General features: G+C 39.2%; 1 long non-coding RNA gene across 1 annotated transcript; it reads right to left on the bottom strand.

Annotated features, from left to right (window-relative positions):
• LOC148215141 (uncharacterized) lies at nt 1-23,148 on the bottom strand. The gene is made up of 2 exons (XR_015796799.1): nt 22,894-23,148; nt 1-241 (listed from the first exon to the last, which is right to left on the bottom strand). It is a non-coding gene; the product is annotated as an uncharacterized LOC148215141 (long non-coding RNA).
• Between the last annotated feature and the right edge of the window lie 93 nt (nt 23,149-23,241).

Raw genomic sequence — 23,241 nt, 5'->3', positions numbered from 1 at the left:
TCAGATCTTCACTCTTTTGGTTTATAATGTCATGATATCCATAGTGTCTACTAAGCAAATACTTGGATAGTTCCCCAAATTTATAACATATTTCACCTTCTTGAACAGAATTCTAGACTTTTGAGACTGAAATTTGATTGAAGATAATTGAAATGAATTGACTTGTCCTAAGACTTCAGATGTCTTGGTATCAGATTCACAGCCAGAGGGCATCAATGGAACAGGAGAGAGCAGGCAGGACCTAAAATGGAGGAAGGAGAAAGAGAGGTAGAGAGACGACATACTACATTGCTCCAAATTTGAGATTGTCTTCCAGGCATGAAAGGCAACAAAAACAAAAGAAAATGCCTGTAGAAATCAAAGCATGGAACTGTATCATCTGAGCTGAAGAAAGAAAGGCTGCCCACTGTCATTGCTTTAATGTTAAAAACTGTGTTAAATTTAATTTCTTTTTTTGGACCTGCTAGTTAATACTTCATTGTATTTGGTATTTATGTTCTCTGTATATGTTTAATAAATGGTATGCTTTTATACCACTGACATCTCTTTACATCAGAGTTGCTCCTCTAGCATATCTTTCATTTTGTGATTTGCTTACAATCTTATCTTGTCATTTGCAAGGGTATTCTTGGAATCTGGGAAAGAAAAGGGATTTGTTCAAAGCATGTCAAGTGATGAACAGATGGTCATTTCAGCCTTATCTCTAAAGTGAGCCCTCAGTCTATCAGTTACAGAATCAATGAGAAAAAATGTGTAAAACTCCTCCGTAACTAATATAGAGTACTACAGCTTTCTTATTTAGTTTCCAAGATTCTGTAATCTAACCCTTTCTTCCTCCCATTATATGAATGAATGAATGAATGAAACTCTGTGTGAATCTTTTGTCCTTGATCATGCACTGCTGTTAGGGGGTTGATATTAATCTTTGAAACTTAGTACTCTCGTTTTACAAGAGAGGCTACCTACTTTTGTATTCTAGACCGAGACCCACTGGAAACACTGCTGGACTTTCTTAATTTAAGAAAGCAGCAAGCAGCAAGCAGATGCACAGATCACCATCTTGAATTACCATTACTTAAAGATACAACAAATGTATCAAATGCTGCTCCACCTGGTGTTGCCAGGGCTGTACCTTCTGCTGTTCCTATTCCTCCACTTTTGTTATTTCATTCACCAGAATCTTTACTGGACAAATGTAATGAAGCTCAGTATAGGTCCAAGCCTTTCATCACTCAGTTTGAGCTGTATATGTCCAGAAAACAAGTTGAATTCCCCATGGATTGTATTCAAGTGGCCTTTATTTAAAGGCCACTTTATTTAAAATTAACTTTTGTTAATTGGAGCTGCCATGTGAGCAGGTCCTATAATAGACAACAATGATCCCATAATGGATGACAATTGTATGCAGAGATTTAAAGCTGCCTTTGATGATTTTACTGGAAGAGCTTCTGCTAACCAGAAAATTTAAAGGTAGAACCAAGGTAAGCACAGAGTATGAGAATATATAATAGAATTTTAACTATATGTTATTCTTATTTATTGTATTTATATAGTCACCCATCTCATATAAAGTGACTCTTAGTTATAGATGTTCTTTGGAATTGTTTGGTTTATTATTTTGGGAAGGTCTGTCTAATGAACTGTGAGATGAATTAGCTTGCCAAGACATGCTGGACAGTCAAGATGAGCTATTCCAAAGCTGTGTGATTATAGATGAAAATCTGGAACAGCTGAGACACACTAAGGATGGAAAAGAGAGAAATGTTACATCCTTTCTACACCCACTCCTTCCCTCCCCTCAGACTCTAGATGTTACTGGAGTTCAACCTATGCAGTTATGAACAATGAGAAATCCTTTGTTAGTTATAGAGAAGTAACATGTGTTCTTGGATTATGCTTTTATTGTGGCAATTTAGGTCATTGTGCAGTTGCCTGCCCTCCTAAAATTTCTTGTCCTGAATCAGCTGTGACATGCCACAGCTGTGGAATCAAGGTTTACCAGTGAATGCCCACTCATTCCAAGCTGAGAATCTAGCAAATGACACAAGTCTCCCTTTCAAGAGGACAGAAGGTTGGCTCTCAACCAACTAAACCAACTCTGACACTGACAGAGAACACCTTATTCTCCAGGGAATTTTGTACTCTGTAATGGGCTCTTTCAGCAATATTTGATTGAGGAGCAACAGCTAATTTCATTTATACAACTATTTGCCTTGCCCATTCAGACAACAGAACATATAATGCATGTGGAAGCCATATATGGAAGAGTCTACATTCTGGCTGCATTGTTGAACATATTGCTGTCCTTCATTTCATCATAAATGACCATTTAGAAACCTTACAACTGTATTTAACTACTTCCATCCATATTCTCATTGGATTAAGAATGGATTGGCTACTAAAATATTGCCCCCTACCATTTCTGTGACTATACCTTGACTTCTGGAGCTTAAATCCCTGCTATTATTACAAAATACGCCTTTTGTGTGTGCTTGGAAACTTGCCCAAGCAAATGTTGCCAAACATGTTCTTTGTGTACTCGATCAGATGCTATAGATTCTTAATAAAGGTATTGGATAAATTATGTCCTAATTGAGTGGAGGGATAGACCTGAACCTCATCATTTAGGTGACTGAAAAGGGAGAAGAGGGAACTCAGGAATTTTTCTCCAACTATGCAAGGGGGAGGCCATCTATAGACATGGGTGTAAATTGCTAATTCTTTTGCAGTACTGAATGTGAATTGCATATTGTTGGCTAAGCTAGCATATCTTAAAGCCTTTGCATCTCTCAAGAATAAGTGTTTCAAGCTAGGATGATAGCTGAGTTTGGGATGAAGAGAAAAACAAAATCACTGAAAAGAACAAGTCCTTTGCACAAATCAGTCCAGTTTAGATCTAGTTTTGTTTAGGTCTTCCTCAGCTTATATTTCCCTTTTTACTAAAAAAAAAAAAAAAGCTGTAGCTTTAGTCTATGCTGAAGTATCTACCCAAGAGTTAGCTTGTTTGAAATAACTTTTGATGATAAGCTGAAAAAAGGAATTATTAGACTTTCTTCATCTCTTCCCTCTGCTCCTACCTTCTTTGTCAAGAAAAAAATTGTGTTTTGAGAGTGCCTGGAGTTTTGAACTTTGTCACCATTGGGGACTACTACCTGCTGCCACTGAGTTCTGATCTGAAATGCATCCAAAAGGGAATTATTGCATTAAACTGGACTTGAGAGGGACTTACAGTCTGACCTGTATGAAACAGGGCCATGATTATTTAACTGTCTTTAACACACACTATGGAAAGTTTGACTACCTTGTGATGTCTTTTGGATTATCTAATTGTCTCAGTATTTATGAGATTCTTGAATAAGGTATTTTCTGACATCATGGACTTTCACACTATTGTATATTTAGATGACATTTTAATTTTGTTCTGAAAGTCCAGTTGCACATACTGAACATGTCAGGAATGCTGTGGAGAAGCTACATATACACAAACTATATGACAAGTTAGAAAAATGTTATTTTTGTTTTTACTTTATTGCCCTGAACTTTTGGAGCAATAGAATTTTTGCATACAGCATTCAGATGGATCCTGGCATGATGGACTCCATTCTAATCTGGAGTACTTCAAAAACTGTCAAGAAGGTGCAGTGTTTTGGCGGGGGGCGGGGGGGCAGGGGAGGGGTTTGCAACTTTTTACATGTTTCGTATCTGATTTTACTGAACACACCAGAATTTTAATTCACCTAAGAAAGGAATTCTATTTAAGTAGGCTGCTTGGGCTCAAGATGCACTCCAAGATTTGAAGAAAGACTTCACCTCCCTATGCCTATTGCATCATCCAGACTCCAATTATCCTTTCGCTGTTTAAACTGATGCATCAGACTCTGTATCTCATGCTAACCTTTTCCGAGCTGCTACTGAAAGAAGAAAACTTCCTTGTGCTGTTTACTCTAGGTTGCTTGTATCCTCTGAACAGAGCTATGAGGTTTTAAATAAAGAGCTTTGAGCCATAAAGTATGTGTTCCACCAATGGAGATGTATTTTGGAGGCAGCCACTCATCCCATTTACATCTGGAACGATCAGCAGAACTTAGAGCATTTTTAGACTACATTGAAACTCACCAATTATCAAATCAGGTGGACAGAATTTTTCTCTCATTTGAATGTTTAAATCACCTGTGTCTCTATTTTATAAAGCAGAGAAGCAGTTGCTCTTTTTCATACACCTTAATACTGTATTTCCTATCATTTGCTTGCCATTATCTTAAAACCAGAAAATTCTGCTCCCTCCCCTCTTCCATTAACAATACCTCCAGAGATTTTGCAGGTGGGGAAGCATGTTCCTGATCTTATAGAACATGTGTTCTTGCAGAAGAAACAGGGCCCTTTTGTCTAGGCTTGGATGGATGAACTTCAGGAAACCCTAGCTAATACTTCCTCCCTTTTTTCTTGGGATGAGTGACAACTATTTCATAATGGTTGTTGATATATTCTACCCACTTTCAGGGAAGAAATTTTGCAACTTTATCATTACAGTAAAAAAGCTGGATATTTTGTTCTTTTTAAAACTGTGCACCTTTTTCTTTGGGATTTTGGCAGCTGCACATCAGAGCAGATGCAAAAGCATATGTTTCTTCTTTTATCTACCATTGGGTCAAACATGTAACAGCTAGGCCATATGTTATGTTACACCCCCTCCCTAGATCTACAAGGCTGTGGAATACTGCCTCTTGGGATTGATTACTGACCTTCAAAGTGTTAAGGGCTTGACCACTATCTTGGTTACAGTCAGCCTTCTTACCAAAATGGCTCACTTTGTTCCATGTAAGGGTCTTCCTTCAGCACCAGAGACTGCCAAACTGTTTATTGAACATGTCTTCAAGTACAGAAAAATTGTTAATAATTTTTTTGTATCACAGCATTCAGGTTACATCACATTTCTGGAAGGTTTAATTCCAGTTACTTGAGGTTTAGATTAATTTATCCTCTGCTCATTAACCTCAGATGAATGGGCAGAACAAGAGAAATAATGCAACTAGAGCAATACTTGTGTTATGTTAACTACTAGCTGAATTCTTATATAATAACTCTATACTTGTTTCTATTGGCATGTCCCCTTTCTAGGCTGTTTATGGCTTTCACTTCAACTCCTTGCCCTCCAAGACCCTCCTTATGTTCTGCAAGCTTCTATTTTCCTACAAGAGCAAGTCCTCCCTAAGGCACAGGCAAAGCTAGTTATAAACATGCTATGGATTGCCATTAGCAAGAGGGACTTCTGTTGCTGTGGGAGACTGTCTGGCCTTTTCTCCTCCTCTCACCCCTCCAAGAACCTAGAGTCTAAATTTATTGGTCCCTTCCCACTAGTACTTCAGATTAGCACAGTTATTTTTTTCTTTATAGCTACTGGCTTCAATAAAGATCCACCCAGTATTTCATCATTGAATTCTTGTCATGCCTGCTGTGCTCTGCAGACCCCCTTCCACCTCTTTTACTGAAGAAGAATTTGAGGTGGAATGTACTGTGGTGCAGGAAAAGCAGACTGGAATACTTGATTCACTGGAAAGGCTGTCCTGACACTGACAGATCTTGGGAGGGTGTTGCTGTTCATGCAGCCTGACTTGTCCATCAGCTTCATCTATGACATCCTCATAAACTGAAGCCCTCAGACTTGCCAAAGGTGCCTACAGAGTCACCCAACTCTGGACATAACTCATTTCTGCTCCCCCTCCTTTTCCAGTCCACTCTGCATCCTCAGAGTTGAGGGGGGAAGGGGATAGTCAGTGCAACTCTACTCTTCCTGACTATGGAGAGCGTAGGACTAATTTAGACAAGTTACCTGGCCTCTTGTCCCAGAATGGGAAGTGGCTTTCTCTGTCTCTGAACTGTATGGCAGAGGATAGAAGTGTATTATTGCAATCTGAGAAAGAAAGGGGAATTGTTCAAAATACGGCAACAAGGAACAGATGTATATTTCAGCCTTATCTCTTAAGCAAGTCCATGGTCCATTAAGTAGGGAATCTATCAGAAAAAAATTCAAAGAACTCACAGTGGCTCCACTCATTAATAAATAAGGGCAACAGTTTTTATATTTGGTTTCCAAGATTCTGCAATCTAATCCCTTCATCCTGGTGTTAGACCTGATTATTGAGACTATGTGAAAACTGCTTATTTGGGCTGTGTGTTGTTGTTTGAGCTGGACACTGTTACAGTATAGTTTTTCCATAGGAAATTCTTTTAACTTATGATCAGTGATTGGAACAGCTTGCTATTATTATTATCATCTCTTTTGACATTAAATATTTTACACTTGACTACTTAAATCTAAAAAGCAATGCTTCCTCTTTTCCTTTTTAAAAATAAAGTTTGATGCTGTGTATACAGTACCTTATGAGACTGATCAATCTCCCAAAGGGGGGAGGTTGATTTCCGTTATCATATGCCTCAATGCACAGGGCCAGAAAGTTATTTTATTTTTAATCATTTGATTTCTTTTTCTTACCAGTAAGGTGCATAGGCTGGGAGGGGGGGCTGTTACCTGCCAAGTTTGGGAGGAGGATGCCAGGTAAAGGCATCACTGTGGAAGACAGGTGATGGCATCAATAACCAGACCTTTACCTAACCCTAACCTTTAACCCTTTACCTTATAACTCAGCTCTGTTGCTAGAGAAATAACAGAATCTGATTTGGTTTGGGATTGCATTTGGAATATAATACTAGCCCTTGACACACCCACCAGTGTTAAGCATTGGCAGGTGCTTCTCCTTCCGTAGTCCTACAAAATGTGTTATTGTAGAGTCAGGCAACTTTATAAATTATAAATTTATTAGATAGCAGACAGACAGACAGACAGGCGTTCAAGGGCCATCAGAAAAGATTCTGGGGCTGAATCCTGAGTCATCCTTCATCCTCTTTTCAGTCATGTGATCCAGAGTAGAGTATATGCAGACTCTACAAGGCTTACCAGTGCATATATACACAGAAAAACACTCACACAACATAAGAAACACCCACAGAGGCAACACATATGTACCCACATGATTAAACCCTTATATACCCACAGAAGCAACATGTATTACACATCCTGATTAGTCCCTGAGGAGAAAGTACAACATACATACAGCAGAGATACAAAATATTACATTTCATTATGAAGAAAAAAATACAGATTCTTCTTATGGACATTGCTGGTAAAGGGATTGGAAAGAATTCCAGATGTGCATGTGTTCCCCACCTTGTTTATTTGCTTTGACTTTAATGACCAGTCATTCAGAGACCGTTCAAAGTTACAACAGTGCTGATCAAGTGGTACTTACAACTGGTCCTCTAAGTTCCAGCTGTCCCAGCACCCTGAAGACATGTGATTGCAATCCAGGTGCTTGGCAACTGGCTCACACTTACAATGGTTGCAGCATCCCAAGGTCATGTGATTGCCATTTGCAACCTTCTCTGCCAGCTTCCCACAAGCAAAGTCAATGGGGAAGTCAGCAGGGAAGATTGGAAGTTGCTCCTGTAAGTTGGTCCTGCTCCTGCCGCTTTTTTTCCTGAAGGTCCTGGCCATGGAGTATGAGATTCCAGGAATCTCATACTCTGTAGCAGGCATGCCTGCAGCATCCCTCACCCACACTCTGTAGCACCCGCCCACCTACCTGGCTGCACTTGCACTGGGCTGCAGCACCTTGTCAACCAGCTGTGCTTGTGCCATAGCAGCCACTTGTGTGTCCTCCCGCACTCTACAGCAGCCACCCCCACCCAGCCATACTGCACTGCACTGCAGCACGCACCTGGACACTCTCCTACACTCCACAGCAACCCCCCTGCCTGTCCGCTCTTGCACTGTGGCAGGCACCCCTCCCCCCACCCCTGCCCAGCAGCACTCCATAGCACTCACCTGCCCACCGGCCTGCTAGCAAGCCACCCAGGACTTGCGACTTTCTGCCGGCTTCCCTGTTGACTTTGCTTGTTAGAAGCCGGCAGGTGGTTGCAAGTCGCGGTCATGTGAGGTCCTTGTTTAATAAGCCAGGATCCTCACTTAATGACGGCAACAGGGTCTGCCAGGATTGCCACCACCAAGTGATGTGGTCATGTGACATCACACTTTACAACCACATCACTTAGCAACAGAAATCCTGGTCCCAATTACCGCCAATTACCATCATTAAGTGAGGACTACCTGTAGTCATAGCTCTTCAGGGAGTCAGGTCTTTGTGAAAGAGTACTGGATTATATACTTTTTGGTATTATCTGTTTAATACAAATTAAATATGGGGAAGCAGGCAACAGTAGTGTTGTGGTTAAGAGAGTGGATTAGGGCTGGTGAGATCCAGGTTCAAGTTTACTCTCAGCCATGGAATTCACTGAATGATCTTGGGCAAGGCACTCTCAACCTACACTATCTTCTAAGTTTATTATTTTCGGGATACAATGAAGGGACCCTAACACTAACTCCTTGTAACCTCTGAGCTTCTTGGATGAAAGGTAAAGATATACATCTAACAGAGAAATAATAAATGAGATGAATACTCAGTTAAAGTACAATGGAACCTCGGTTTACGAACTTAATTCGTTCCGTGACTCTGGCCGCAACCCGAATTGGTCGCAACCCGAAGCAAATTTCCCCATAAGGTTCAATGTAATTACCGTTAATCCGTTCTGGCGTGGAGGACAGGGAGGCGGCTATTGCTTGGAGGGAGAGTCCCCCTCCCTACGACCACGTGTCAGGGGCGGAAAGTGGCCGCGGACGTGTCAGGGGCGGAAAAATGGCTGCGGACCACGTGTCAGGGGCGGAAAAATGGCCGTGGACCACGTATCAGGGGCGGAAAATGGCTGCGGAACATGTGTCAGGGGCGGAAAAATGGCCGCAGACCGTGTCACGGGAGGGAAAATGGCCGCATATCCTGTTCGTACCCCGAGGCGGAGTTCGCAAACCGAAGCAAAATTTTGCGGCCGGAGCTGGTCGTAACCCGAAAAGTTCGTTAACAGAAGCGTTCGTAACCCAAGGTTCCACTGTAATCAATACTTATATAAACAAGCCGTTTCTAACCATCGATGTCCATTGGGAAAACTTCTTTAGTGATCAAGATAGAAAAATGGAACATCTCAATGGCTACAATAGTATAGAGCCACTGTATCAAGCCCATCTATTATTATTAGAAATAATTATTTAAGAATCATCCATCAGATACATTTCGTCCATCAGTCTAAGTAACACAACCAGGAAGAGACAGCAGGTGCACCACAGAAGGTGCTGATCAGACAAATTAATCTCTGCATAAGAGGTAGTAGGTATTATTAATGCTTTTTTTGCAACTTCCAATATGGAAAATGCTTAACAAATTTGACCTTCCCACATTCATTCTGCAAAGTAGATTAGATTATCTGAACCATAGGTTTTTAGTAAAACTAAAGCTGAGCTGGGAAATTAAATTGGATTTACCAGTTCAGGTAAATAAAGGAGATTGTATTTATCTTCACAGGAAGTTTCAACCAATGATACACTCAAAAGAATTTTGTTTAACTTAGGTTCTACAAAACATGTTAATCTAAGTTGTACTTCTGCTCCTTGCCAAAATATGGTGGTTAAACCCTGTGGTATTCATATCTAAAAGCTGTGAAGGATAGCCAAAGTGCCATTGCCACATGAAATGGAAAAGGGGGATTTTTATGGGACAGGCCATAATTATTTCTGGAGCAGGAGTCAGGCAATTATCTCAGCTCTAGCCTAATGAATGGCAGAGCAGCTGCACAGGCTTGAGAATTCAGCTGAGAAACCAATAAAGAAGCCAGGTGAAGACTGGGAATCACCGATATGTTCTTTAAGCCATATTTCATATATTTTGATTTAGATGGTATTCTCCTTTTGCAAGAATCAATGCCAGATAATAGCAAATCAACCAGATGTTTCAAAAAGATGTATTTTCAATCCCTTTTTTAAATAAATCCTAAAGAGATGTTGCCTTTCCCCCCCATCTTCGTTAATCTTTGGAGCTCCTAAGATTTTGTGCTTAGTTCATAGCAGCCTATTTAAATTATTAATGTTGTCAAAGTTCATATTCCTAACCAGGAAATCCTGCCAAGGTTTATGCTTCTCTGGCTGGAGTGCTCACCTGCGATCAAAAATCTCCTCCTCCCTTTCTCCCCCATCTCCTTCCCTCCCTGGCAGCAGAAATATCACTTGGCAGTATTCTAATCAACAGAGACCCAAGAAAAAAACACATTCCAGACTGGCAAAATTATCAGATTGTTTATGGGAGCATCATCAATTTGAGCGGCACAATCTCGCAATGGCTATTTCACAAGCACAGCCCAACTTAAGTGACAAAGTGCAATCACAATGCACATGACTGGTACTTTAATTCTATTCCAGCTACGTCACATATACAGCATGATGTGAATCATCTAAAACAGTGATCAAAAGCTGAAACTCATCCATACTATTCATCTAGGTTAAGAAGATGTGCAGTAGAAGTACAACATTCTGGACTTTGCTCAAAGCCAAACTGTGACATTTTGCTCCTTGAAGCTGAGCTCAAATGATGCAAAGACCAATGCTTTGAAAAGCTTTCTTTTAGAGTTCAGTCACCACTTCTGGTTTTCCTCCCCTTTCTGCTTCACTTCCAGAAGATTGCCCAAACAATGAACACAGTTAAATAGCATGACTGTCTTTATTTTGATTGTGATCAATGATTTCAGTCAGAGGGTAGGCAACTTTGAGTTGGCCAGGGATTACACAGAATTTAGGAAAGGTAATGCCTGCAAGGATGGAGCAATAATATAAAGTGCTGGAGGAGCAATAATACAAAGTGGTGGAACTTGGATTTCGTGTATTTCCTGGACTTTATTTAAAAAAAATAAAATAACATTGTTTACATGTTTATTTCCTGCTTCAAAATGGCAGAAAGAGCATCTGATCTTCAGCCATTGTAATCGGATGGGACTCCAGGTTCTGTAAAGGAAAAAAGCAAATCCAAAAACAAAAAATAAAGGTTCAATGTTGCCCAAGGCCTGAGATAGACTATCCCCAATTTTGATTATTAGGCTTCTTCCTGTGTGTATGGTACAGTTTGGGATGGAGAAAAAAATCATTTGGTTTATATTTTAATATGAATTTATATAATTTCTAATTTCTGGGTTATCATATTGATCCTTTTCTGAATTTTGCAGTGCAGATCTCCAATTAGAAACACACATAAAATTGACATCTTAGTGTTAAAATGTATTATAGAAGAAAACTTGCATGGCAAAATTCAACATGAATATTAAGAGAAATGGGCAAGAAATTTCATGTGGACTTTTTTTAAAAATAAGAAGTGATGCCAAAACATGGCAAACTGAACTAACATTGGAAAAACTAGAAATTGAATCTTCTTCTGTCAGTTCTTAGAATAGTTCTGTCAAATGTGTAATGTTGACAACTATCTGAAAATTACTGTAATATTTGAATTTAGGTGGATACAAAAATTGTTTAAATGATTGTATCTTCTTCCTAATTTCAAAAATTACATACTGATAATACATGTAGAGTGACAATTCAGCATCAATCCAAAATTCTGCTTTGCTCGTCATGTGCTGCAGATATATGTTAATCATCAAGGTATTTGTGAATGGTGAGAGTGATCTACAGTGGTTTTAACACACTTATTTTTTTTCCCTCCCTTTTAATTCTAGTGACTGTAACTGTTACTATTTTACAAAGGCCCACTCTTTTTCTTTCTTATCTCTTGATTTTGACGAGCAGACCTGAAAATGTCAGCAATAACATGGGGGGAGGAGCAGATGATAGAGGTGGGGGGAGGGCGGGATTAGAAAAAGGCACCCAATGTAGCAGGGGACAGTTCATGATGCATTGGTAAAAGTAATGGTTCAGTAGGAATCCAGCTGAACATACTGCACATTAACAGGTCAATAATATTTCTTGTGCTGTAAAGCTGTATTGTACAACCTCCATACAGATTAAAGCCCACTCTTTGGTAGCCTCCACCATAACATTTATGTCTTGGCAAAGCAGTTGGAGGATTAATTGTGGCTTAATCTTGATATTATCCATGTAGTTCAATAGGCTTTGGAGTTTTGTGTCAGTCCCAAAGGAGTTCTCTAAATCTTGAAAGCTTATACACTCCAATTCTGAGTTAAATTTCTAAGCTCTCATATATATTTTTTGAACAGTTATTGAGATATCATTTTAAAAGATATTTAATGGATATTTCTGTGGGAATTAATTTCCTTGTTTTATTATAACTTGTATTTTTGTAATTAGACTTGGATGCTATTTTTGGCAAAGGGTAGGTTCTAAATGCAATAAATAAATGGCATTTGCAAACACTGGCATATGTGTAACAGAGGGGTAGTGCAATAAAAATCTGTGCAGGCATAAATCTTAATATTGATTTTGATTATACAAATACAGGTAGTCCCCGTTTAACAACCACTCATTCAGCAACCGTTCAAACTTAGGACGGTGATGAATGAGTGGTACTTATGACCAGTCCTTGTACTTATAGTATTTGCAGAGTCCCTGCGGTCATGTGATCGCGATCTGGGCGCTTGGCACCTGGCTCACAGTTACAATATTGCAGCGTCCTGTAGTCATGTGGTTGCCATTTGTGACCTTCTTTGCTGGCTTCCTACAAGCAAATTCAATCGGGAAGCTGGCAGAAAGTCACAAATGGCAACCACATGACATGCTCGCTTAATGACCCTTGGTGATTCACTTAACAACAGCAACCTGAAGTGCCAGAATTTCTGTTGCTAAGCTGTGTGGTCACGTGACATCACACTTTATGACCATGTTGCTTAGCCATGCAAATTCCAGTCCCAAATACCATTGTTAAGTGAGGAAATACCTGTAGCAGGAAAACAGAATTAGATTCCACAACAACTTTTCATATCTAAAAGTTAACATAAGATGAATCCATCATATCTGAGGATTCAAAAACACAAATACCATACTGTGCTCTATGCTAAAAAGTTCAGATTGTAATCTAATACAACAATGGAGTTATTCCTCTAATCATTTTGATTATCCCTTTTTAATCCTTTTTTTCAAATGTATGATAAAGTTTCTGAGATGTAATTTTAGAAAAAGAATTCTTAACCATGTACTGAGATTCCCATATGAGTTTTGAAAAAAAAGGTGTTTAGCAGAAAGGACTTTCTTGGGTGCAAAGTGAGCTTTCCACTTCACTGTCCATTGGTACATTTCTCCTTGTGACCTGGGAGGCCATTCCCCCGCTAGTATCACCATTGCTTTGGTGATAGAAAGCCTGCCCTCATGACTATTATATTGGCGCAAAGATGGCTGGATAAGTCTAGAAGGCACCTTAAGTCACTAGCGGCGATATTGTCTAAGACTGCAGGACATGAGATTTCGACAATATAGCACTGTACGGTTCACTCTAACACGATTGTTACGTTCTCTACATGTAGTATTTGTGCCTGGGGGCTGATGTGCACTATACCATGTTCCACAGACTGTGAAATTCCAATGGATAGAGCAGTAGGCAAGGTTCGCCCCAAAACTTCACCTCCTCCATTTCCTCCTCAGGGAGTTTCCACTGTAAGACACTGATAGCACTTAATGTGAAACTACACTGATGTTTTGTCACCTTTCCCAAAGTGAAAAAAACAAGGGAAGACAAAGCCTCCATGTTGGGAGCACCTTGAAGTGCCTACTATTTCATCTGTTCCTCACATTTCTCATAGTAAAACAAGTTGATGGGGGAAAAAATAGGCCCCTTACGTATATTCTTCTGCAGCTAACTTTATTATGATAAGCAAACATTTCTGTTCAGCTTTTTAGAACTGAACTTTTTACACTGTAAAAGTAAACTGGAATCAAGCCACTGCTGTTCAATGGCAAGTGAAGCCTCAAAAATGACTTATAAAATGATATGTTAAAGGTGGAGAGTGGCTTTACACAGCTCCAGAATGTTCTGCAGAAGCCCTATAGTTGTTTCTCAACCTTGGCAACTTTAAGATGTGTGGACTTCAGCTCCCAGAATTCCCCTGCCAGCCATACTGGCTGGGGAATTCTGGAAGTTCAAGTTCTTGTATCTTAAAATTGCCACGGTTGAGAAACACTGCCCCATAGGAAAGCATATTGTGTCTTCCTAGAATTCCTTCTAAATGCTATGAGGAAGGACATGATGCAAAATTTACACAGATAATAGAGACTTCCGTTTGTTTGTTTATTTCTCATATTTATATATGTTTTGGGACTCATGACATCAGTGTCAGGATTCGCATTACAATCCTACAAATATTTGCTTGTAGCTACTTCCACCTAAGTCGTTAGGGTGAAGCTGTAGTGAAATCAAATATACACACTTTAAAGCACTGGCACCTAGTCTGTATTCATGCAACTATGTCACATATACAGATTTGTAAAGGATGCCAATCACAGCGATTAGGAATTTGGAATAGTATACATTGGGTATGATCCAGACTTCGCCTCTTGAAAATGAAAGGTCATTTTCTATTTGTTAATGGTTTGTGATCTTGCCTATGAATCTTGCAGGTAAAACCAGAAAGGAAGCATAATTTGTGCTTCCCACTCCTTCCTGCGGTCCTTTTCGCCCCTTGAAAATCTACTCAAAAAGGTTGAAGAACTAACTTGACTGGCAAGGGAGATGGCACTGGAGGCGACAGGGAAGATGAGATTCCAAGGCAGGACTGGAATTTTGCTAAGAATTCCATTGCAAGATATAAATCCTGGAACCAACCTATTGCTTTTATTTGAGTTGGGTCATTAGAAGGGCACAACTTTGTTGTGGCTTGGTCTTCCTTAGCTATTTTATTTGACAGCCAGAAGTCATGATCATATCTAGCAAAGAAAATACTTTTTCATGTACACGAGAGCACATCTATGGATGATCATAGAATAATTCCTTTTACAGATAGTCCCCAGGTTCAGAACACCCAGGTTACAGACGACCCATAGTTAAGAACAGAGCCCACTGTAGCAAAATTCAAGTTAAATACACAACGTTTCGAGATAAATATACAATGGTTCGAGTTCATTACACAATAATACAGTATTATACAATAATACTGTTCCGACTTACATACAAATCTGACTTAAGGACAGACCTTTGGAATGCAACTCATTCTTAAACTGGGGACTACCTGTACCTGTTAATATCTGTGTAGAAATATACAGTGAAAGCCTGTTGAAATACAAATAACTTTTTTTTAATTGAAAAGGTCCTACATAAACTGTAGTACTTTAGCATCAAGAAGGTGTATGTATGAATTTGCTATAATGATGCCAAATGAAATTCTGTTGCTTCCTGATTTTTATAAACTTGGGGTATACGTACGTATTATTTCTTTTGAACAGAGATCAACCCGCATAGATGTTATTGTCTCTGAATGATTTGAGGATTTATATATAATTGGAGACTATTTTATAGTTTGTGAATCAGGGTGTTTTTTATTCCCTGTAGTAATTTTGTACTTTCAATCTGATTCTATTTGTTTTTAATATTTTTATGTATTTATTTAACAATATATCAGTAATTATTGCAGTTTCACTTTACCTCTAGAAAAACCTGTCCACAATATAAATATTGTGAATATGAATAAATGTTGTGAATGAAACAAATGAATATTCTTTCATTTCATTTTCTACCTGTGACAAAAGACTGAAAAATTGATTGATACTCCAACATATGTGTTTAGAACCTCCCAATCTTGAGTTCCAAATCTGCCCATCTGCCTCTTTTACTACTCAAGCAGCTATTCAAGCAGCATGGTTGGAGGATGCGTTAAGGCACATAAACCCTGATGCTAGTCAATCGTTTTATTTTCCAAACAATTAGAGAAATAAAAAAGCAATGCCTTTCAGCATACATTGAGCAATCCTATGTTGGTTGACCTTGTTGACTATAACCACAGAGAACTGAATATGAATGAAGAAATAATTATTGGGGGAGGGGATGTTAATTGCAGTTACTATTGCACCATATTTAAGCTTACAAATTCAAGGACACATCAATAACTTCTTTCTGAGAGATGGCTTAATAAAGACAATATGATTCAAACTCAGTTTAAAAAGATGTGGTTGTTTCTAAGGCTGCACAACTGTGCAACACTACAGGCGAAATCCCATGGCCCCTGTGACATTTCTAGCAACCCAGAAATGGAATTTATTTCTTTAATTCACATGAAATGTTTATATTCCACCTTCTAGTGCTAAAACTGCATTTCCACACAGCGGTAGAGACAAATAAAAGCCCTTCTCCATTATCTCTAAATGGAGGTCATGTACAAGGAAACCAAGTTAATGAAGTAGTATGCGTGTCAGGGTATTCTAGGATGGGGAAATGACCAGTTTGCATTTTAAAAGACCATGTAGGGAAAAAAGTGCTTTTGGGTGTCCAAAAAATGTAAAGTATAATCGTATAAGGCAAAAGCATATATTAAACCCATGAGAAATGAACCACATTTCATTAGGTATGTTTATAAATACTGCAACTACCCCAATCTTAGAATCTGCTCCTGTGGGACAAATTTAATGCTTGTTGCTGAGTAAGCTTTTCCCTTACACGTGGCCACCTCTACTTACTGGGCATGGATACTACAAGATAGATATGTTTTCACTTGCCAAGAAAACAGAAAAAGAGTTCCAAAGGCACTGAAGCTTCAGTAGCTATGGATGAACAGAGAAACACATACAAGACTGTCTCCTCTAAAACAGAAATGCATCACCACACAAACAAAGAAAGGGTACAGGTTTGCATAAAATCTGCATATGCTAATTTAAATGTATTACTACATCTACATATGATGTTTACTACAAATACAATATATCTTGCCATACTGGGGAAGAACTTGCTCTGTGTGTCGTCCGAGTATAGGTAGGTCTCGATTAGTGCGGTTAGTAAATCCCACAAAATGGTTGCATTGTTTGAAATTGCACTATTCGAAGTGATATTTTTATGGAAAATACAGTAATTGGTTCCAGCTCGATGGATGTAGGCAATGAAAATTTTTAAACATAAATGTTTATATGTATATTACTGAAATATCACAGAAAAGAATAAAAAGAATATACTTAGAATTTAAATTTATGGTTAACAAAGTCGCAGCGTTCAATTTGTATCGTTTTCGTCTGACAAAATCTTCCTTTGCTCCATTTTGCACATATGAAGATTAGCAGCATTTAAAACCCAACCACAACAGCACGTATGCTAGCCTCAACTGCACATGCGCTAGCCTCACCTTAACTGAATTTTGGGTTACATTAAATGAGACCTGGTATCACTTTACAATTTGCACTAAACTGAATATCGCATTAGTAGAACTCTCACTAGTCACAACCTACCTGTGCTAACAGTTAATGGGCAACATTAAGACTCTTCCTTGTTCTTCACATTTAAACAGACTTGGGTTGTTGAGCTCTTCAGTGGTTATTTGTGGCCCCCTAGATGCCTGCTAAAGTACTATAAACATTTAGTCATGTGGTTTGTTAGCATAATAGGATAGTGAATTGGATGTTTTTCATTTGCACACCTTCCAAATATATTGATTTATTTTTTAACATTTTCACTGGGGTTTACTGTGGTCATAGTAACTTTTTAACTCCAAAACAGAACATGCTTCAAGCAGAATATGGCGCTCCATATAATAGTGCACAGAACCATCCTGGTTCCAGAGATAATGGGCTTTTGAAGCATAAGAAGAGATTCAAGAGAAGAGAAAGAGGAGAACTTCTGTACAACTGTTGGTAAGGGTGTCACAGATGCTGTAATAACTTTTTAGCAGTAAATGTCACATAAAAAAAAGATCTGCATCCTATCCTATACATTAATATGGTATGCTTCAGGAATGGGAGCCCTGATAATTATTTCCATAAATTGCACAATAATCTATTAACAACAGCATACTTTGTAAGGCATAGTACTGTGTCATATGAATTATGCAATCATAATTATACAGTCCCAAAGAGAACTTTGATGAAAAGGAGCTCCAAGTAGGATTCTACAAACACTGCCATCTGCAAGGACACAAAACAGCAATCACACAACTCCTAAATGGAAGTTTGTATTTGTTTGTTTTAAATAAATGCTGCCCTGTTATTTCAAAAGTACAAACATGCTTATGAACTTTGTTAAAAAAAAACTTTTTGAGTAAAATACAGACAAACCTACTTTGGTTCCTTAATTGGTTTAAAATAATGGTAACTGATAAAATAATTTTAAAAGATAAAAAATATTAAAAATTTCTTTGGAAATATGCCCCAGTAAACTCAGTGAGGCCTACTCCAAGGAAAGAAAGTATATAACTACAGCTAGTTATAGGCCCATTTAGGAAGTTCTGTTGAATTTCCGAAAGACACGAAAAAGTTGTATTGCAAGGATAGGGTTGCTGGGCAAGCTTTGGATTCTTAAGACCTTTTCTTTCAAAGCCACGGTGAGAGCTTTCTGCAAACTGCACATTTCCCACTTTTCCTCGCTGGATTTTTTAAAAAAAAAAAATAATGAAGTCTCTTTCAGATTCCTACAGAATGTAAGGAGCCAGTGGGTGATTCTTGCTCCGTTTGCCTTGTCGTTATGCCCATATAGGAGACAGAAGGAAAGAAGGGCTGAGGAAATAATAACTGCAGGACAAATTATACATAGGACTTAGGAGTGAATGCTGTTTCACTTGGGAAAAGTCAGCAAACAACAAAGTAAGCCAAGATAATACAAAGCTGCAAAGTCTAAAGTTTAGAGACCTCAATGGGAATTTGCCAAACGGTGGTTTCTGCTATCACCATAGCTATATGACCTTCTGGCAACCTCACGGGGGCAAAAAGTGTCGTAGTTGGAGCTGATTTTTACACATTGCTTTGAACCAATCAATTACTGGTTTGGCTTTGGGTACCTTGTGATTGTAGAATGGCTCAAACGTTATTTCATATTTAAATTCTGCCATCATCTCCTACGTCTCACCCAAAGAGGTAACAAATTCTCTTCTTCAAAGTTTTAGAACTTCTGAGTTTGAGGGCTCCTCCTCGTGCCTCCTAGTTCTGAGGTGATAGCAAACCTCTGCTCATCCTCCACTGCAACGTAACTATGCCAGGGGATGAATACAGACAGCAATCAGCAAACGCTCTTAATCTTTTCACTCAGTGTCATAATACCTGTTAAAAATGGTCTGGCTTGATTTTCCTAGCTTATATGAGTGGCATGCACGAAACTCTTGCCTCATCCCTCAGTCACCCCACCTTTCATGTGAACCATTGCTCTCCTCCCCACCACCAAATAAATACTCTACACTGCAACCTACAATCATGGTTAAAGCTAATGTGAAAAACACCATGCCACCATGCTATCCTTCCAGCATCACAGTTAGCAAAGGCTTTTAAACAGAAACAGAGGAAATGGTGGTTTTCCCCGTAACAATTCCTATATAGCAGTGTTTCTCAACCTTGGCAACTTGAAGATGTGTGGACTTCACCTTCCAGAACAGAATTCTGGGAATTGAAGTCCCCACATCTTCAAGTTGCCAAGGTTGAGAAACACTGCTATATTCTGACAAATGGCCGGGAATATGCACCCAATCTGTATAGATAATTTAGGATAGGGGCATATAATATATTTGTTTTATCTTTTGTGTGAACTGAAGGCAAAGGGATATTTGTTACTACAGGAGTTGTGGCAGTTTAGGGGCAAGACACTGTTTGAGGCCTGTTGTTTTTAACTCTTACTGGTTGGTTGGTGGGAGAACTGCTCATGGTGTTCCCTGCTTGTTCTCAATGTTTTAAAGCCAACAGAAATAAAGGCAATGGCTTCAAATTGCTTTCAGAAGGATTTTGGGAGTGGAAATTAAAGAAAAACTATAGCGGGTAGAAGAGTTCAGAGTATTGTTGTATTTGAGTCTTTCTCAACCTTAAGTTAATTTGTTCATAGAAGTGAAGGTAACAAGCATATGACCCTAAAGGTGATCTTTTCAGCTTAGACCACTACTTTGGGACAGACCCCATACAGAGACACATCAACAAGACTCTGCAAAGTATTGGGAGGAAAGGCAGACTCATTCCCATACAGATTCCACAGTGGTTTTGCAGTTCCCCAAAGCACTTTCTTTCTTTTTAAAGGCCTTAGCTCCCCAAATGTCCACTGTCTGAAAGCACAGCATTAATATTTAACTAAAATTAGCAGACAGAAAACAGGAGAAGTTACTTAATCAGGGGATCATTATGGATGTAAACTGCCTAGTAAATGCCATCAAGATATCCCAAACCATGACTGGCCTCAGTCAAACCTAAGGACGTGTCTTACCACCACTACCCCACTCCTCCCGCAAAAACCGCAGCTATGGCAGAATGATCACTGAAGATGTCATGTACATTCACAAAAGCTTTCAAGCAGCCTGAAAAGGGAAAGGAAGTAGAAAGAAAATCAGTAAACAAAGACTGGACTGCATTCTGCAAAGACTAGAATAAATTCCAGGGGACATATTTGTTTATTACTTACACATGGAAAGTACCAAAATCAACCCCTTTAATAGTCCTATAACCAGTTGCTCCAGAGCCACATACAATTCTCAAAGCCTTGATAAAACTCCTAGAGCCCCTCTAAAAATTGTCACCAAATCGTAATGTTTAATACAACAGAAGGAGGAAATGAGTAAATAAATGAAGAAAAATCATATTAACAATATGTAAACAAATTTGATTTAATTTACATTCAACTTTTCATATTGAGTTTTGTTCTGCCCCTGCACTTTGCTGAATGCTATGACACTGGAAAGCAACATAACCCTCAGTCTAGAAAAGACTGCTTTGCTTCATCTTTCCCAGCCTGGTACCCTCCAGGCTAATGTTGGCCAGCATATCTGGAAGGCTAAACCAAGCTAGTCCTTATAATTCTGTTTCTCTCCTGACTGTTCAACTGTTTATTGATGGGACTATAATAAACTGCTGCAGGTGTGGCTGAGCTTTAAGGTGATGAAGCACAGCTTGTCATAGTGTATTTCCTTCTTAATAGCTTCTAGGGAATTGTTCATATGGAGCAGCTGTACTTGTACATACTGTTTTGTTAGGCTTCAAGTGCTGGAAGAAGAAGAACATTGAGTTTCATTTCTTAGCAGTAGTAGCTGGGATTTTGCATGAGGTTCTCTCAAATTTGTATAGATCATCACAGGCCAAGTTTATACCATCACCTCCATTAAAAGAAAAAAAAAAAGGTGAAGGGAAGCCCAAGGTCATGATGCAAATCCGCATCAAGGACATCAAAGAATTCTAATTCCCCAACCTTTTTTTCTGCTGAGACCAGGAGGTTTTTCTTCTCCATCATTACTCTGCCCTCCAAAATATTCAGGTTCAAATTAAAGACAAAATCTTAAGGATGGACAGGTTAATATTACATATTTTTTCTGCCCAGAGTCCATTAAAGTTGGGCAGCTAATGAATTCAAATAAATAAATTCAAATAAATAAATAAATTCAAATAAATAAATAAATAAATAAATATTCTTTCTCAGCAACCTTTCCCTTGATTTCATTAGGATCTACTGCCCAGCAATTGCATTTACGATTCCATCCTAAATGTCCGAGCTTATCTTTAGCAAATAAGAAATGCTAAATTTCTATTATTTTAAGATTAAAATATAGTTTTTATGAATGCAGGTTTCACTTCTATCCTTAATGGTTAAAAACTGTTCAGATTATACTTATAGTAGACAGGGATAGAATAAAAAGGACCCAGTGTACAGGGGGAAAAAAGGTACCCTGGAACACAGAGACACCCCTTCCAACTTCTGGATCCTGCAGAAGGAATTGTCTCATCTTGAAAGGAGCTGCTGGCTAAATTCAGGGTCCCCAATCCTAGAGTGATTTTCAATAATAATCTGAAGATTTGATTGGTTTTTTTTTCCTGCTTGGCATACGTTAAAATAGGTGTTTGAATTCCCGGCATGCTGACAGATTGTCAAACCTCTCATCTGAACAACAGCTTGGCAAATTTAAATGATACATAGATTGCAGGGGTTGAGGCAAGGTGACCCAAAAACTGAAATCAGGATAAGTTGCCAAGGTCATGCCAGATGTTTTGGTTTAGCAGATACATTAAATTTGTTCATACAGTACATACAAAGGTCACTGTTTAGAAGGCATTTTTAATTATTACATATAAAAACTTTCAGAATTGACCATAGCAAAGTGTGGCCGCATTTTAAATGCAAGTATTAAGATTTTGCAGCAAATGAATTAATTCAATTATTTAATAGACTGCCAATTATCTGTTTGGGCTGCTTTGTTTCCAAATAAAGTTGCCTTGAACTGGAGAGATTCAGCAGCCACACAGTCTTAATTAAATAAACAACAGGGCAAAAACAAAGCCATTTTTGTTCATGCTATCACCTTTTGCAGATGTTACATTCTCTTTATGGAAACGACAAGGTTAGACTTTCTATTTTCTCCAGTGGCTCCAAATTGAAGGAAACAACATTTGTTAAAAAATGACAGCCTGAGATCCTTTCAAGAATGGCCAAGGACATACAATGGGCTAACCCGCCAAAGATCCGAACCAGGCTTTCATTTTGTCCCGAATGCTTGCATTGTGAGAACTCAGTCTGCAGAATCGTGGATACAAATAGCTTGCATTGGCTAATCTCAAAATTCATAGCCAGCCTAAAGAGCTAAAATCTGCCTCTGTCGCCCAAACGGGTTGGATTCGCACACACAGAAGTCATTCACCCTTTTGCAGCGTGGCGACGACATTCATACACTTTCGGGGATCTGAAGCGTGAAAATTTCTCATCCTACAGTATTTTGACGCAGGACGGGTGACACATCGTTGCCTGCCTGTTTCGCGATCTACCCAGAGCCTCTCGCGTCTTAGGGTCTTGGATAAAGTAGTACACGAAGAAATGGTTCAACCCAGCCCGGCTTTCAGTGGCCGAAGAATTTAAGTTTTACCTGGCCTCGGAAGCACGGTGAATCAAGCACAGCCCGAGCTCCCGCACGCGGAGGGTTAATCTTAGGCGCTGCGATCCTGCAGGGGCGACCCTCGCAATGATAACAAACGATCACGTGGTGAATCAAGCGGAGGGGGATGGTTGTTTCACCCCTCCTTCCTCTCCGCGCGAACGTCACCCCACCTTCCTGATCACCAGGGCGACGGGTCCATCTGGGCGCGCGTCAGAACAGTCCGTCTCTTGGCAACGGCTGGATGTCTCTCTTTCCCTTCTCATTCAGCCTCACGCTTGGTCGCGCGTCGCTCTGGCGTCAAAGTGACGTCAATGGGTCTGTCTCGGTTTTCGAGGT

Source organism: Python bivittatus, unplaced genomic scaffold, assembly GCF_059951505.1.
Source record: "Python bivittatus isolate LINGU-HERP-01145 unplaced genomic scaffold, Pbiv_v1 ctg000350_np1212, whole genome shotgun sequence".
Lineage (NCBI taxonomy): Eukaryota > Metazoa > Chordata > Lepidosauria > Squamata > Pythonidae > Python > Python bivittatus.
This window is presented reverse-complemented; position numbering and strand designations above follow the sequence as displayed.